This window comes from Coturnix japonica, chromosome 37, assembly GCF_054131305.1.
Source record: "Coturnix japonica strain WE chromosome 37, WE-NBRP24, whole genome shotgun sequence".
Classification (NCBI taxonomy): domain Eukaryota; kingdom Metazoa; phylum Chordata; class Aves; order Galliformes; family Phasianidae; genus Coturnix; species Coturnix japonica.
Genome location: NC_140699.1, coordinates 4,921,433 through 4,939,044, shown reverse-complemented (window position 1 = coordinate 4,939,044; position 17,612 = coordinate 4,921,433). Strand labels below are relative to the sequence as shown.

Here is a 17,612-nt window from a genome sequence, read left to right as displayed (position 1 = left end):
AAAAATACATTTTTCTTAACAAATACAATGCTTTTCAGCCCTAAAAATATCATTTTCTCCCCAAAATACTGGGTTTCATCCTCAAAAGAAGACAGTTCCTCTAAAAAATGAATATTTGCAGCATAATATGATACATTGTTTACAGAATACCGGAATTCCTCTTTCAAATAAGGACACTTCCCCCCTAAAGATCAATTTCTGTTCTAAATTTTGAAATTTACACACGACTTTCACTACATAGACCAGAAATAATAAGTTCTCTCTAAAGCATCACCATTTATCCTGGCAAATATTTGAATTTCTTTTGAAAATATGAATTTTCTTCACTAAAAATAGCATTTTCTAAACCTAATACCTGTTTTCATAACCAAAAGAAGATATTTTCTCTAGAAAATGATGCACTGTAGCATTATAGGATGCATTTCTACCAGAATACCCGTTTTCCTCTACAAATGATGGACATTTCCACCCAAAATGACAATTTCTGTTAAAATTTTTACCATTTACACATGAATATCACCACTTCTTCCAGAAATAAGAAGTTCTCTCTTAAGTATCACTCCGTATTCTGGCAAAAATACATTTTTCTTACCTAAGAAAATGCTTTTCATTCCTGAGAATAGTATGTTCTAAACAACATATGGTTTTTAATTCCCAAAAGAAGATATTCTCTCTACTAAATGATACTTAGGAGCATAATATGACACATTGTTTCCAGAACACCAGTTTTACTCTACAAAATAAGGACAGTTCCACCCGAAATATCAATTTCTGTCAAAACATTAAAAATTTTCACACGAATATCACTACACATACCAGAAATAAAAAGTTATCACTGAAGTATCACTAATTATCCTTGCAAAAATTTCATTTTCTTTCAAAAATAAAGCATTTCATTCCTAAAAATAGCATTTCTAAACAAAACACTGGTTTTCATACACAAAGAAAGACTTTATCCCTACAGAATGATGCTTTGGAGCCTAATAGAATACAGTGATTCAAGAATTCCCAAATTCCTCTACAAAATAAGGACATTCCCACCAGAAATATCAAGTTGTGTCATAATGTAGAAAACTTTCACACTAATATCCTTGCTTATCTCAGAAATAAAAAGGAATCTCATAAGTATCACTAATTATCCTTTCAAATATTTCATTTTCTTACCAAACTAATGCTTTTCATTCATAAAAATAGCATTTTCTAAACAAAATACTGGTTTTCATCCCCAAAGGTAGACATTCTCTCTACAGAATGTTCCTTTGGAGCATAATAGAATACAGTGTTTCATGAATTCCTGTATTCCTCTACAAAATAAGGACATTTCCACCCAAAATATCAATTTCTGTCAAGATTTAGAGAACTTTGACATTAATAAAAGTACTTATCCCAGAAAAAAAATAAAAGGTACATTCTTGAGTATCACTTCTTATCCTTGCAAAAATACATTTTTCTTAACAAATACAATGCTTTTCAGCCCTAAAAATATCATTTTCTCCCCAAAATACTGGGTTTCATCCTCAAAAGAAGACAGTTCCTCTAAAAAATGAATATTTGCAGCATAATATGATACATTGTTTACAGAATACCGGAATTCCTCTTTCAAATAAGGACACTTCCCCCCTAAAGATCAATTTCTGTTCTAATTTTTGAAATTTACACACGACTTTCACTACATAGACCAGAAATAATAAGTTCTCTCTAAAGCATCACCATTTATCCTGGCAAATATTTGAATTTCTTTTGAAAATATGAATTTTCTTCACTAAAAATAGCATTTTCTAAACCTAATACCTGTTTTCATAACCAAAAGAAGATATTTTCTCTAGAAAATGATGCACTGTAGCATTATAGGATGCATTTCTACCAGAATACCCGTTTTCCTCTACAAATTATGGACATTTCCACCCAAAATGACAATTTCTGTTAAAATTTTTACCATTTACACATGAATATCACCACTTCTTCCAGAAATAAGAAGTTCTCTCTTAAGTATCACTCCGTATTCTGGCAAAAATACATTTTTCTTACCTAAGAAAATGCTTTTCATTCCTGAGAATAGTATGTTCTAAACATCATATGGTTTTTAATTCCCAAAAGAAGATATTCTCTCTACTAAATGATACTTAGGAGCATAATATGACACATTGTTTCCAGAACACCAGTTTTACTCTACAAAATAAGGACAGTTCCACCCGAAATATCAATTTCTGTCAAAACATTAAAAATTTTCACACGAATATCACTACACATACCAGAAATAAAAAGTTATCACTGAAGTATCACTAATTATCCTTGCAAAAATTTCATTTTCTTTCAAAAATAAAGCATTTCATTCCTAAAAATAGCATTTCTAAACAAAACACTGGTTTTCATACACAAAGAAAGACTTTATCCCTACAGAATGATGCTTTGGAGCCTAATAGAATACAGTGATTCAAGAATTCCCAAATTCCTCTACAAAATAAGGACATTCCCACCAGAAATATCAAGTTGTGTCATAATGTAGAAAACTTTCACACTAATATCCTTGCTTATCTCAGAAATAAAAAGGAATCTCATAAGTATCACTAATTATCCTTTCAAATATTTCATTTTCTTACCAAACTAATGCTTTTCATTCCTAAAAATAGCATTTTCTAAACAAAATACTGGTTTTCATCCCCAAAGGTAGACATTATCTCTACAGAATGTTCCTTTGGAGCATAATAGAATACAGTGTTTCATGAATTCCTGTATTCCTCTACAAAATAAGGACATTTCCACCCAAAATATCAATTTCTGTCAAGATTTAGAGAACTTTGACATTAATAGCAGTACTTATCCCAGAAAAAAATAAAAGGTACATTCTTGAGTATCACTTCTTATCCTTGCAAAAATACATTTTTCTTAACAAATACAATGCTTTTCAGCCCTAAAAATATCATTTTCTCCCCAAAATACTGGGTTTCATCCTCAAAAGAAGACAGTTCCTCTAAAAAATGAATATTTGCAGCATAATATGATACATTGTTTACAGAATACCGGAATTCCTCTTTCAAATAAGGACACTTCCCCCCTAAAGATCAATTTCTGTTCTAATTTTTGAAATTTACACACGACTTTCACTACATAGACCAGAAATAATAAGTTCTCTCTAAAGCATCACCATTTATCCTGGCAAATATTTGAGTTTCTTTTGAAAATATGAATTTTCTTCACTAAAAATAGCATTTTCTAAACCTAATACCTGTTTTCATAACCAAAAGAAGATATTTTCTCTAGAAAATGATGCACTGTAGCATTATAGGATGCATTTCTACCAGAATACCCGTTTTCCTCTACAAATTATGGACATTTCCACCCAAAATGACAGTTTCTGTTAAAATTTTTACCATTTACACATGAATATCACCACTTCTTCCAGAAATAAGAAGTTCTCTCTTAAGTATCACTCCGTATTCTGGCAAAAATACATTTTTCTTACCTAAGAAAATGCTTTTCATTCCTGAGAATAGTATGTTCTAAACATCATATGGTTTTTAATTCCCAAAAGAAGATATTCTCTCTACTAAATGATACTTAGGAGCATAATGTGACACATTGTTTCCAGAACACCAGTTTTACTCTACAAAATAAGGACAGTTCCACCCGAAATATCAATTTCTGTCAAAACATTAAAAATTTTCACACGAATATCACTACACATACCAGAAATAAAAAGTTATCACTGAAGTATCACTAATTATCCTTGCAAAAATTTCATTTTCTTTCAAAAATAAAGCATTTCATTCCTAAAAATAGCATTTCTAAACAAAATACTGGTTTTCATACACAAAGAAAGACTTTATCCCTACAGAATGATGCTTTGGAGCCTAATAGAATACAGTGATTCAAGAATTCCCAAATTCCTCTACCAAATAAGGACATTCCCACCAAAAATATCAAGTTGTGTCATAATGTAGAAAACTTTCACACTAATATCCTTGCTTATCTCAGAAATAAAAAGGAATCTCATAAGTATCACTAATTATACTTTCAAATATTTCATTTTCTTACCAAACTAATGCTTTTCATTCCTAAAAATAGCATTTTCTAAACAAAATACTGGTTTTCATCCCCAATGGTAGACATTATCTCTACAGAATGTTCCTTTGGAGCATAATAGAATACAGTGTTTCATGAATTCCTGTATTCCTCTACAAAATAAGGACATTTCCACCCAAAATATCAATTTCTGTCAAGATTTAGAGAACTTTGACAATAATAGCAGTACTTATCCCAGAAAAAAATAAAAGGTACATTCTTGAGTATCACTTCTTATCCTTGCAAAAATACATTTTTCTTAACAAATACAATGCTTTTCAGCCCTAAAAATATCATTTTCTCCCCAAAATACTGGGTTTCATCCTCAAAAGAAGACAGTTCCTCTAAAAAATGAATATTTGCAGCATAATATGATACATTGTTTACAGAATACCGGAATTCCTCTTTCAAATAAGGACACTTTCCCCCTAAAGATCAATTTCTGTTCTAATTTTTGAAATTTACACACGACTTTCACTACATAGACCAGAAATAATAAGTTCTCTCTAAAGCATCACCATTTATCCTGGCAAATATTTGAGTTTCTTTCGAAAATATGAATTTTCTTCACTAAAAATAGCATTTTCTAAACCTAATGCCTGTTTTCATAACCAAAAGAAGATATTTTCTCTAGAAAATGATGCACTGTAGCATTATAGGATGCATTTCTACCAGAATACCCGTTTTCCTCTACAAATTATGGACATTTCCACCCAAAATGACAGTTTCTGTTAAAATTTTTACCATTTACACATGAATATCACCACTTCTTCCAGAAATAATAAGTTCTCTCTTAAGTATCACTCCGTATTCTGGCAAAAATACATTTTTCTTACCTAAGAAAATGCTTTTCATTCCTGAGAATAGTATGTTCTAAACAACATACGGTTTTTAATTCCCAAAGGAAGATATTCTCTCTACTAAATGATACTTAGGAGCATAATATGACACATTGTTTCCAGAACACCAGTTTTACTCTACAAAATAAGGACAGTTCCACCCGAAATATCAATTTCTGTCAAAACATTAAAAATTTTCACACGAATATCACTACACATACCAGAAATAAAAAGTTATCACTGAAGTATCACTAATTATCCTTGCAAAAATTTCATTTTCTTTCAAAAATAAAGCATTTCATTCCTAAAAATAGCATTTCTAAACAAAACACTGGTTTTCATACACAAAGAAAGACTTTATCCCTACAGAATGATGCTTTGGATCCTAATAGAATACAGTGATTCAAGAATTCCCAAATTCCTCTACAGAATAAGGACATTCCCACCAAAAATATCAAGTTGTGTCATAATGTAGAAAACTTTCACACTAATATCCTTGCTTATCTCAGAAATAAAAAGGAATCTCATAAGTATCACTAATTATCCTTTCAAATATTTCATTTTCTTACCAAACTAATGCTTTTCATTCCTAAAAATAGCATTTTCTAAACAAAATACTGGTTTTCATCCCCAAAGGTAGACATTATCTCTACAGAATGTTCCTCTGGAGCATAATAGAATACAGTGTTTCATGAATTCCTGTATTCCTCTACAAAATAAGGACATTTCCACCCAAAATATCAATTTCTGTCAAGATTTAGAGAACTGTGACATTAATAGCAGTACTTATCCCAGAAAAAAATAAAAGGTACATTCTTGAGTATCACTTCTTATCCTTGCAAAAATACATTTTTCTTAACAAATACAATGCTTTTCAGCCCTAAAAATATCATTTTCTCCCCAAAATACTGGGTTTCATCCTCAAAAGAAGACAGTTCCTCTAAAAAATGAATATTTGCAGCATAATTTGATACATTGTTTACAGAATACCGGAATTCCTCTTTCAAATAAGGACACTTCCCCCCTAAAGATCAATTTCTGTTCTAATTTTTGAAATTTACACACGACTTTCACTACATAGACCAGAAATAATAAGTTCTCTCTAAAGCATCACCATTTATCCTGGCAAATATTTGAGTTTCTTTTGAAAATATGAATTTTCTTCACTAAAAATAGCATTTTCTTAACCTAATACCTGTTTTCATAACCAAAAGAAGATATTTTCTCTAGAAAATGATGCACTGTAGCATTATAGGATGCATTTCTACCAGAATACCCGTTTTCCTCTACAAATTATGGACATTTCCACCCAAAATGACAGTTTCTGTTAAAATTTTTACCATTTACACATGAATATCACCACTTCTTCCAGAAATAAGAAGTTCTCTCTTAAGTATCACTCCGTATTCTGGCAAAAATACATTTTTCTTACCTAAGAAAATGCTTTTCATTCCTGAGAATAGTATGTTCTAAACAACATACGGTTTTTAATTCCCAAAGGAAGATATTCTCTCTACTAAATGATACTTAGGAGCATAATATGACACATTGTTTCCAGAACACCAGTTTTACTCTACAAAATAAGGACAGTTCCACCCGAAATATCAATTTCTGTCAAAACATTAAAAATTTTCACACGAATATCACTACACATACCAGAAATAAAAAGTTATCACTGAAGTATCACTAATTATCCTTGCAAAAATTTCATTTTCTTTCAAAAATAAAGCATTTCATTCCTAAAAATAGCATTTCTAAACAAAACACTGGTTTTCATACACAAAGAAAGACTTTATCCCTACAGAATGATGCTTTGGAGCCTAATAGAATACAGTGATTCAAGAATTCCCAAATTCCTCTACAAAATAAGGACATTCCCACCAGAAATATCAAGTTGTGTCATAATGTAGAAAACTTTCACACTAATATCCTTGCTTATCTCAGAAATAAAAAGGAATCTCATAAGTATCACTAATTATCCTTTCAAATATTTCATTTTCTTACCAAACTAATGCTTTTCATTCCTAAAAATAGCATTTTCTAAACAAAATACTGGTTTTCATCCCCAAAGGTAGACATTATCTCTACAGAATGTTCCTTTGGAGCATAATAGAATACAGTGTTTCATGAATTCCTGTATTCCTCTACAAAATAAGGACATTTCCGCCCAAATTATCAATTTCTGTCAAGATTTAGAGAACTGTGACATTAATAGCAGTACTTATCCCAGAAAAAAAATAAAAGGTACATTCTTGAGTATCACTTCTTATCCTTGCAAAAATACATTTTTCTTAACAAATACAATGCTTTTCAGCCCTAAAAATATCATTTTCTCCCCAAAATACTGGGTTTCATCCTCAAAAGAAGACAGTTCCTCTAAAAAATGAATATTTGCAGCATAATATGATACATTGTTTACAGAATACCGGAATTCCTCTTTCAAATAAGGACACTTCCCCCCTAAAGATCAATTTCTGTTCTAATTTTTGAAATTTACACACGACTTTCACTACATAGACCAGAAATAATAAGTTCTCTCTAAAGCATCACCATTTATCCTGGCAAATATTTGAGTTTCTTTTGAAAATATGAATTTTCTTCACTAAAAATAGCATTTTCTAAACCTAATACCTGTTTTCATAACCAAAAGAAGATATTTTCTCTAGAAAATGATGCACTGTAGCATTATAGGATGCATTTCTACCAGAATACCCGTTTTCCTCTACAAATTATGGACATTTCCACCCAAAATGACAATTTCTGTTAAAATTTTTACCATTTACACATGAATATCACCACTTCTTCCAGAAATAAGAAGTTCTCTCTTAAGTATCACTGCGTATTCTGGCAAAAATACATTTTTCTTACCTAAGAAAATGCTTTTCATTCCTGAGAATAGTATGTTCTAAACAACATACGGTTTTTAATTCCCAAAGGAAGATATTCTCTCTACTAAATGATACTTAGGAGCATAATATGACACATTGTTTCCAGAACACCAGTTTTACTCTACAAAATAAGGACAGTTCCACCCGAAATATCAATTTCTGTCAAAACATTAAAAATTTTCACACGAATATCACTACACATACCAGAAATAAAAAGTTATCACTGAAGTATCACTAATTATCCTTGCAAAAATTTCATTTTCTTTCAAAAATAAAGCATTTCATTCCTAAAAATAGCATTTCTAAACAAAATACTGGTTTTCATACACAAAGAAAGACTTTATCCCTACAGAATGATGCTTTGGAGCCTAATAGAATACAGTGATTCAAGAATTCCCAAATTCCTCTACAAAATAAGGACATTCCCACCAGAAATATCAAGTTGTGTCATAATGTAGAAAACTTTCACACTAATATCCTTGCTTATCTCAGAAATAAAAAGGAATCTCATAAGTATCACTAATTATACTTTCAAATATTTCATTTTCTTACCAAACTAATGCTTTTCATTCCTAAAAATAGCATTTTCTAAACAAAATACTGGTTTTCATCCCCAATGGTAGACATTATCTCTACAGAATGTTCCTTTGGAGCATAATAGAATACAGTGTTTCATGAATTCCTGTATTCCTCTACAAAATAAGGACATTTCCACCCAAAATATCAATTTCTGTCAAGATTTAGAGAACTTTGACATTAATAGCAGTACTTATCCCAGAAAAAAAAAAAAAGGTACATTCGTGAGTATCACTTCTTATCCTTGCAAAAATACATTTTTCTTAACAAATACAATGCTTTTCAGCCCTAAAAATATCATTTTCTCCCCAAAATACTGGGTTTCATCCTCAAAAGAAGACAGTTCCTCTAAAAAATGAATATTTGCAGCATAATATGATACACTGTTTACAGAATACCGGAATTCCTCTTTCAAATAAGGACACTTCCCCCCTAAAGATCAATTTCTGTTCTAATTCTTGAAATTTACACACGACTTTCACTACATAGACCAGAAATAATAAGTTCTCTCTAAAGCATCACCATTTATCCTGGCAAATATTTGAGTTTCTTTCGAAAATATGAATTTTCTTCACTAAAAATAGCATTTTCTAAACCTAATACCTGTTTTCATAACCAAAAGAAGATATTTTCTCTAGAAAATGATGCACTGTAGCATTATAGGATGCATTTCTACCAGAATACCTATTTTCCTCTACAAACTATGGACATTTCCACCCAAAATGACAATTTCTGTAAGAAATTTTAAAATTTACACAGGAATATCGCCACTTCTTCCAGATATAAGGATTCCTCTCTTAAGTATCACTTCGTATTCTGGCAAAAATATTTTTTTCTTACCTAAGAAAATGCTTTTCATTCCCAAGAATAGCATATTCTTAACCACATCTGCTTTTCATCGCCAAAAGAAGAAATTTTCCCTACAGAATGATGCTTTGGAGCAAAATAGAATACGGTGTTTCTACAATTCCCAAATTCCTCTACAAAATAAGGACATTCCCACCAGAAATATCAAGTTGTGTCATAATGTAGAAAACTTTCACACTAATATCCTTTCTTATCTCAGAAATATAAAGGAATCTCATAAGTATCACTAATTATCCTTGCAAAAATTTCATTTTCTTGCCAAAATAATTCTTTTCATTCCTAAAAATAGCATTTTCTAAACAAAATACTGTTTTTCATACCCAAAGGAAGACATTATCTCTACAAAATTATGCTTTGGAGCATAACATGGTAGATTGTTTCCAGAATTCCTGTATTCCTCTACAAAATAAGGACATTTCCACCCGAAATATCGATTTCTGTCAAGATATAGAGAACTTTGACACCAATAGCTGTACTTATCTCTGAAAGAAATAAAAAGTTCATTTTTGAGTATCACTCTTTATCCTTGCAAAAATACATTTTTCTTACCAAATAAAATTATTTTCATCCCTAAAAATTGCATTTTCTAAACCAAATAATGGTTTTCATCCCCAAAGAAGATATTTTCTTTACTGAATGTTGGTTTGTTGGATAAGAGAATCCAGTGTTTCAAGAATTCCTGTTTTCCTCTACAAAATAAAGACATTTCTACCCCAGTTATCTGTCTCCAGATGAAGGTCAACCCAATGCTGCCATGACTTGAGCAGGTTGCCCTCCCTTTGCTGCTTAACCCAATGCTGCCATGCGATGTGCAGGGTGCCCTCCAGTTGCAGCTCAACCCAGTACTGCTCTGCCATGTGCAGGTTGCCCTCCATCCAGCTGCAGCTCAACCCAATGCTGCTCGTCCATTCATTGCTCACCTGCTTCTGCTCCTGCAGCAGCTTCAGACACTGCAGCGCTGTTAATGTTCCGCTGGCAAATTGGGCCCGCATTGCTGCACTGCTCACACAGCTCCTTGCAGGACCTGAGCCAATTGCAGAATGGGGCCGGTGGGTTCCGTGCTGCCCCACTGCCCCTGCCCCACCCTGGGTGGCTTCTATGAGGTCAGAGTGTCATTGTGACACACCAGCACTGGAGGGTCCTTGAAGGTCACAGACGCAAAGCATGGTTTGTGATGGAAGAGTCCTTGAAGGTCATTAAGAACCAGGGAATCACAGAATCACAGAATCACAGAATCACAGAATTACCCGGGTTGGAAGGGACCTCAAGGATCATGTAGTTCCAACCCCCCTGCCTAGCAGGGCCACCAAACATACACCTCTACTAGATCAGGTTGCCCAGGGCCCCGTCCAACCTGGCCTTGAACACCTCCAAGGACGGGGCATCCACAACCTCACTGGGCAGCCTGTTCCAGGACCTAACCACTCTTCTAGTAAAGAACTTTCCCCTAACATCCAACCTAAATCTTCCCTCCTTCAACTTAAAACCATTTCCCCTAGTCCTGCTATTATCAGCCCTTTCGAAGAGTTTACTCCCTTCCTGGGAGTAAGTTCCCTTCAGGTATTGAAAGGCTGCAATGAGGTCGCCCCATAACCTTCTCTTCTCCAGGCTGAACAAACCCAACTCCCTCAGCCTGTCCTCATAGGGGAGGTGCTCCAGCCCCCTGATCATCTTTGTGGCCCTCCTCTGGACCCTTTCCAATATCTCCATATCTTTTTTGTACTGAGGGCTCCACACCTGGACACAGTACTCCAGATGGGGCCTCACAAGAGCAGAGTAGAGAGGGACGATCACCTCCCTATCCCTGCTGACCACCCCTCTCCTGATGGAGCCCAGGATCCCATTTGCTCTCCGGGCTGCCAGAGCGCACTGCTGGCTCATGTTAAGTTTCTCATCTATCAGGACCCCTAGGTCTTTTTCTGCCGAGCTGCTCCTTGATGGCCCTCCTCTGGACCCTTTCCAAAATCTCTATGTCTTTCTTGTACTGAGGGCTCCACACCTGGACACAGTACTCCAGATGGGGCCTCACAAGAGCTGAGTAGAGAGGGACAATCCCTATCCCTGCTGACCACCCCTCTCCTGATGGAGCCCAGGATCCCATTTGCTTTCCGAGCTGCCAGAGTGCACTGCTGGCTCATGTTAAGTCTCTTGTCCATCAGGACCCCCAGGTCCTTCTCAGCCGAGCTGCTCTCAAGGACATCTCCTCCCAGCCTGTACAGGTGCCTGGGGTTCTTCCGGCCCATGTGCAAAACCTTGCACTTTGCCGTGTTGATCCTCATTAGATTCACACAAGCCCAGCTTTCTAGTCTGTTGAGGTCCCTCTGAATGGCACCCCTTCCTTCCAACGTATCGACCGCACCACTCAGCTTGGTGTCGTCAGCAAACTTGCTGAGGGTGCACTCAATTCCCTTATCAATGTCATTAATAAAGATGTTCAAGAGCACCGATCCCAAGACAGACCCTTGAGGGACACCGCTCGTTACTGGCCTCCACCTGGACATAGAGCCATTGACCACCACCCTCTGTCTGCGGCCTTTCAACCAATTGCTTATCCATCGAGTTGTCCACCCATCACATCCACTTCCCTCCAATTTGGAGATGAGGATGTGATGGGGGACCATGTCAAAGGCCTTGCTCAGGTCCAGGTAAATGACATCAGTCACCTTCCCTTCGTCCACCAACACCGTCACTCCATCATAGAAGGCCACAAGATTAGTTAAGCATGACCTTCCCATGGTGAAGCCGTGCTGGCTGTCTCGGATCACATGCTCATTCTTTATGTAATGGAGCATGTTGTCCAGGACGATCTGTTCCATGATATTCCCAGGCACGGAGGTGAGACTCACCGGCCTGTAGTTCCCCGGGTCCTCCCTGCTCCCCTTCTTGTATATGTGAGTGACATGACACATCCAGCAGCAGCTCAACCCAATGCTGCCATGCGATGTGCAGGGTGCCCTCCAGTTGCAGCTCAACCCAGTGCTGCCATGCCTTGTGCAGGTTGCCCTCCATCCAGCTGCAGCTCAACCCAATGCTGCTCGTCCATTCATTGCTCACCTGCTTCTGCTCCTGCAGCAGCTTCAGACACTGCAGCGCTGTTAATGTTCCGCTGGCAAATTGGGCCCGCATTGCTGCACTGCTCACACAGCTCCTTGCAGGACCTGAGCCAATTGCAGAATGGGGCCGGTGGGTTCCGTGCTGCCCCACTGCCCCTGCCCCACCCTGGGTGGCTTCTATGAGGTCAGAGTGTCATTGTGACACACCAGCACAGGAGGGTCCTTGAAGGTCACAGTGGGTTTGTGTCTATGTTGGGTTTGGGTTTGAGGATTGGGTTTGGGGTAGGGTTGGTTTTAGCTTTGGAGTTTGGTTTTGTGTCTATGTTGGGTTTAGGTTTGGGGTTTGGGTTTGGGGTAGCTGTGGTTTTAGCTTTGGGGTTTGGGTTTGGGGCAGGGTTGGTTTTAGGTTTGGGGTTTGGGTTTGGGATAGGATTGGTTTTAGGTTTGGGGTTTGGGTTCAGGGTAGGGTTGGTTTTAGGTTTGGGGTTTGGGTTTGGGGTAGGGTTGGTTTTGGTTTGGGTTTGGAGTAGGGTTGGTTTTAGGTTTGGGGTTTGGGTTTGGGGTAGGGTTGGTTTTAGCTTTGGGGTTTGGGTTTGTGTCTATATTGGGTTTAGGTTTGGGGTTTGGGTTTGGGGCAGGGTTGGTTTTAGGTTTGGGGTTTGCGTTTGGGATAGGGTTGGTTTTAGGTTTGGGGTTTGGGTTTGGGGTAGGGTTGGTTTTGGGTTGGGTTTGGGGTAGGGTTGGTTTTAGGTTTGGGGTTTGGGTTTGTGTCTGTGTTCAGTTTGGGGTAGCTGTGGTTTTAGCTTTGGGGTTTGCATTTGGGGCAGGGTTGGTTTTAGGTTTGGGGTTTGGGTTTGGGGTAGGGCTGGTTTTAGGTTTGGGGTTTGGGTTTGGGGTAGGGTTGGTTTTAGATTTGGATTAGGGTTTGTGTCTATGTTCGGTTTGGGATAGGATTGGTTTTAGGTTTGGGGTTTGGGTTTGTGTCTGTGTTCAGTTTGGGGTAGGGCTGCTTTTAGCTTTGGGGTTTGGGTTTGTGTCTATGTTGGGTTTGGGGTAGGGTTGCTTTTAGGTTTGGGGTTTGGGCTTGGGGTAGGGTTGGTTTTAGATTTGGATTAGGGTTCAGGGTAAGGTTGGTTTTAGGTTTGGGGTTTGGGTTTGTGTCTATGTTGGGTTTGGGGTAGGGTTGGTTTTAGGTTTGGGGTTTGGGTTTGTGTCTGTGTTCAGTTTGGGGTAGCTGTGGTTTTAGCTTTGGGGTTTGCGTTTGGGGCAGGGTTGGTTTTAGGTTTGGGGTTTGGGTTTGGGATATGGTTGGTTTTACGTTTGGGGTTTGGGTTTGGGGTAGGGTTGGTTTTGGGTTTGGGTTTTTGGTTTGGGGTAGGGTTGGTTTTAGATTCGGATTTGGGTTTGGGGCAGGGTTGGTTTTAGATTTGGATTAGGGTTCAGGGTAGGGTTGGTTTTAGGTTTGGGATTTGGGTTTGTGTCTATGTTGGGTTTGGGGTAGGCTTGCTTTTAGGTTTTAGGTTTGGGGTTTGGGGTAGGGTTGGTTTTCGATTTGGATTTGGCTTCAGGGTAGGGTTGGTTTTAGATTTGGATTAGGGTTCAGGGTAGGGTTGGGTTTAGCTTTGGGGTTTGGGTTTGTGTCTATGTTGGTTTTGGGGTTTCAGTTTGGGGTAGGGTTTGTTTTAGATTTGTGGTTTGCGTTTGTATCTATGCTGGGTTTGGGTTAGGGGTACAGTTGGTTTTAGGTTTGGGGTTTGGGTTTGTGTCTATGTTGAGTTTGGGTTTGTGTCTGTGTTGGTTTATGGTTAGGCTTTGGCACTGGATTAGGGTAGGGTTGGGTTTGGGTTAGGCTTCGGCCTTGGATTAGGGTTCGGTTTTGGTTTAGGGTTTGGGATGGCGTTTGGGTCAGAGTTAGGGTTGTGAATCATGCACAACTTAAGCAGATCCAACCTGAAGGACAAAGGCGCTGGAGTAAATGTCAGCTCAGGAACAGAACTGGGAGTGGGCCGCAGAGTTTGCTTTCAAGGGAAGATTGGACAGATGTGCTGCTGTTGAAAATAAGATTGCAGATGTGCTGGTGTTGAAGATAAGATGGCAGAACAGATGCCTCAGCTGGACGTAGCATCAACAGGAACCAGTTTGGGCACCCCCCCTTAGAGAGTTGGGCATTTATAGTGAGAATGGCTATTAGCCTTCATCCCACCACCACCAGAGATGGTCATTAATGCTTGGAATCTCTGCCCATGTCATTGGGATTAATGACCATGTATAGGCTATGCCTATCAATGGGTAGTCGCTGCAGTGATCCCCACGCACCCAGTGCTGCAATAAAGGGAACAGAACTCATTGGCGTGTCACATTCCTGTCTTGATTTCCTTGGCTTCACCATGGCCACAGCTTATAGGACTGGTCATAGATCAGCTTCCAAAGCCCCTTTTTTTAAAGGAGATGCCACAAAGCTGTACTGCCTGGTGGTGTTGTTGATCAGGTAGTAGAGAGCATTCAAAAGGCTCCAAATGATGCATTATAGAAAGCTGCAGCCACATCATGAATCCCTTCCCCTGCCCCCATCCCCAAATCCATCACCAATCAACCCCTCCATCCACGGCCCCAAATCCCCCCCTTCCATTTCTAGGAACCAATGAAGCTACATTGTGTGCCTCCGGTGGCACAGTGGTTAAGGACGCCACTTTGCAACACCAGAGGCCCGGGTTCAAATCCCCCCTGTGTCGCAAGTGGTAGAAGTGCCGCTCTGCTACACAGGAGGCTCAAATCCTGGGGGTTGGACTCGATGATCTCTAAGGTCCCTTCCAACCCGCATGAGACTGTGATACTCTGATACATCCATGGCCCCAGATCCATCTCCAATGAACCTTTATTCACAGCCCCAAATTCATCCCTCCATTTAGAGGAACCAATGAACCCCTTTATCCACAGCCCCAAATCCATCTCCAATGTACCTCCACCCATGACCCCAAACCCATCACCAATGAACCTTCATCCACCACCCCAAATCCATCCCTTCCATTTATAGGAACCAACGAACCCCTTCATTGATGGCCCCAAATCCTTCCCTTCCATTTATAGGAACCAATTAACCCCTCCATCCCATCCCCAACCCCCCACTTCCCCCTTCAGCCTCAACGCACAGAACTGACACATTGTGGGCCTAAAAATGAACCCAAAATCCAAACCCTAAATAAACAGGCCCAAAATGATGCAAAATGAACCCAAAACCAGACCCCAAATTAAGCCGTGGGGCTTCCAAACTCCACCTCAGCACCTTCCCACCTTTGGCTGCTTGATGCCCCCCATGGCAGCAGCTCTCCTGCCCTGCTGCAGCCTGTAGAGCATCTCCCCCCGGTTCCTCCTCATCTTTTCCTCATAGCTTCGGCCCTTTAAGGTCACGACGTCGCCATATTCCTCCTTCAGCTTCTTCATCACAGCCTTCAGTTCCCCTTCGTACCTCGTGAGCTCTGCGTTCAGCTGTTGCCGTGTCTCACCAGGCCATGATGGGAGCCCATGTTGGCCTTGGAAGCCATTGGGGTTGGAGTCTGGGATCCCACGTTGACCTATAAAGAAGCCATTGGGGTTGGAGTCACGGCCACCCAGGAGGGGGGTTGAAGGCAGAGCACAGATGAGGGTCCTGCATCCTGAAGGAGCATCTGGTACAGAGCAGACACATCTGAAGGATGAGCTCCAGCATGGCTGGCACCAACAAGGAGCAACCCTAGATGAGCAAGAACGGCCCCAGGGTGGGAACTGCCTCTGGACAGACATGCAGTGACACTGAAGGTACACATGCCCACAGCCACCAAGGGAGCGGTGCTGCAGTCAGTCTTGGGATGGAAATGGCACTTTCCATCTGCCACCTCCATCCTGCCCAGCAGTGGGAGGGGTGCCAGGAAGCAGCAGATGCAGAGTGTGACCTGCTTTTATTTTAATCTCCAGAGCGAGTTGCCGTCTGGGATGCGGTGGCCGCCTTTGTATGAGAGAATCATGGAACAATTGGAGCAGGAAGGAACCCCAAAAGGGCACCCGGTCCCACCGCCCTGCGGGGAACAGGGACACCTACCTCCAGATGAGGTTGCTCTGAGCCTGGTCCAGCCTGGCCTTGAAAGCCTGTCTGGGCACCCACCACCTCTCTGGGCAAGACATCCCAGTGCCTCACCACCCTCCAGCCAAATCCTTCTTCCTCCCATCCAAAGCCAATCTTCCCTCTTTCTGCCTGAAACTGTTTCCCCTCCTCCTATCCCAAGTGACCCTGCTAACAGCTTTAGAAAGCCTTCATGCAGCATGAAAACATGCCTGTGAGCAAACAAGCAGAGAGAGCAGCAAGGATTGCTGTTGCACTGCGTCACGCTGCTCACTGCCCTCTCCTCCCTTACCAGCTCCCCAAAATAAAGCCCACCCCCCCCCCCCTTCAATATATACTCATTAATAACACACACACACACACCCTTTATATAGAAACCCGGAACGCAGCGTTGGGTGCGGCGCAGCCCCAGGGCAGGAAGCGCTGATGATGGGAGGGGGCCGGGCCATATACACTCATATGGGCCCGCCCCTAAGCTCTGCCCCCCTGCACGGAAGGACACAAAGTTCCCCTGTCGTGGCTGTGGGTGACCACTAGGGGGCACCGTAGGCATAAAGATTGCCCCCCACGCCCCTTCCCCTTCAACCCAATTTGGTTCCAAAGAGACCCCCCCACCCCCCCATTAAACTGGGGTCTTAGAGTGCCCCCACTGACTCCAAATACCTCCCCCAACCCACCCTATAGACCCCAAACCCACCCCACTGCACCCTAATCCCACCCCACAGCCCCCAAAACCCCCCCCAAGCCCACCTTAAAACCCCCAAAGGCCACCCCATAACCCCCAGATACCCCCCAAACCCACCCTATGGACCCCAAATCCACCCCTCAGCCCCCAAATACACCCAAAACCCACCCTATGGACGCCAAATCCACCCCTTAGCCCCAAAATACCCCCTTAAACCATGCTGGGGCCTTGGGGGCGGCTGTTGGCGGCCCTCAGCCCACAAACCTCTTCCGCTCCCTCTGCCGTTCCCCCCCCTCCGCCCCACGCAACCAGGTCAGGCCTCTCCGGTCTCCACTCCCCCTTCCCCCCATTATCCGCACTGGTTCCGTGCCGTAACCCGCTCCCCCGGAGGGAACGCGTGCTCTGCGGAAATGAGTCCCCTGGGAAACGCGATCCGCTTCACTGGCGTTCCGCCCTTGCTTTGGTTCCTACGGCCTACAGAGCCGGAGGAAGGCGATCCCGGGGAGGGGGGGGGGTGTCCTCAGAGGGGTGGGGACGTGTCAGCTG

At 40.5% G+C, this 17,612-nt stretch overlaps 2 long non-coding RNA genes across 2 annotated transcripts; one reads left to right on the top strand and one right to left on the bottom strand.

Annotated features, from left to right (window-relative positions):
- Nucleotides 1-12,966: 12,966 nt before the first annotated feature.
- On the top strand, nucleotides 12,967-14,631 carry LOC146755001 (uncharacterized). Its single transcript, XR_014938554.1, has 2 exons — nucleotides 12,967-13,035; nucleotides 13,161-14,631. It is a non-coding gene; the product is annotated as an uncharacterized LOC146755001 (long non-coding RNA).
- Nucleotides 14,632-15,142: 511 nt separating this feature from the next.
- LOC146755000 (uncharacterized) lies at nucleotides 15,143-16,937 on the bottom strand. Its single transcript, XR_014938553.1, has 2 exons — nucleotides 16,745-16,937; nucleotides 15,143-15,857 (listed from the first exon to the last, which is right to left on the bottom strand). It is a non-coding gene; the product is annotated as an uncharacterized LOC146755000 (long non-coding RNA).
- Between the last annotated feature and the right edge of the window lie 675 nt (nucleotides 16,938-17,612).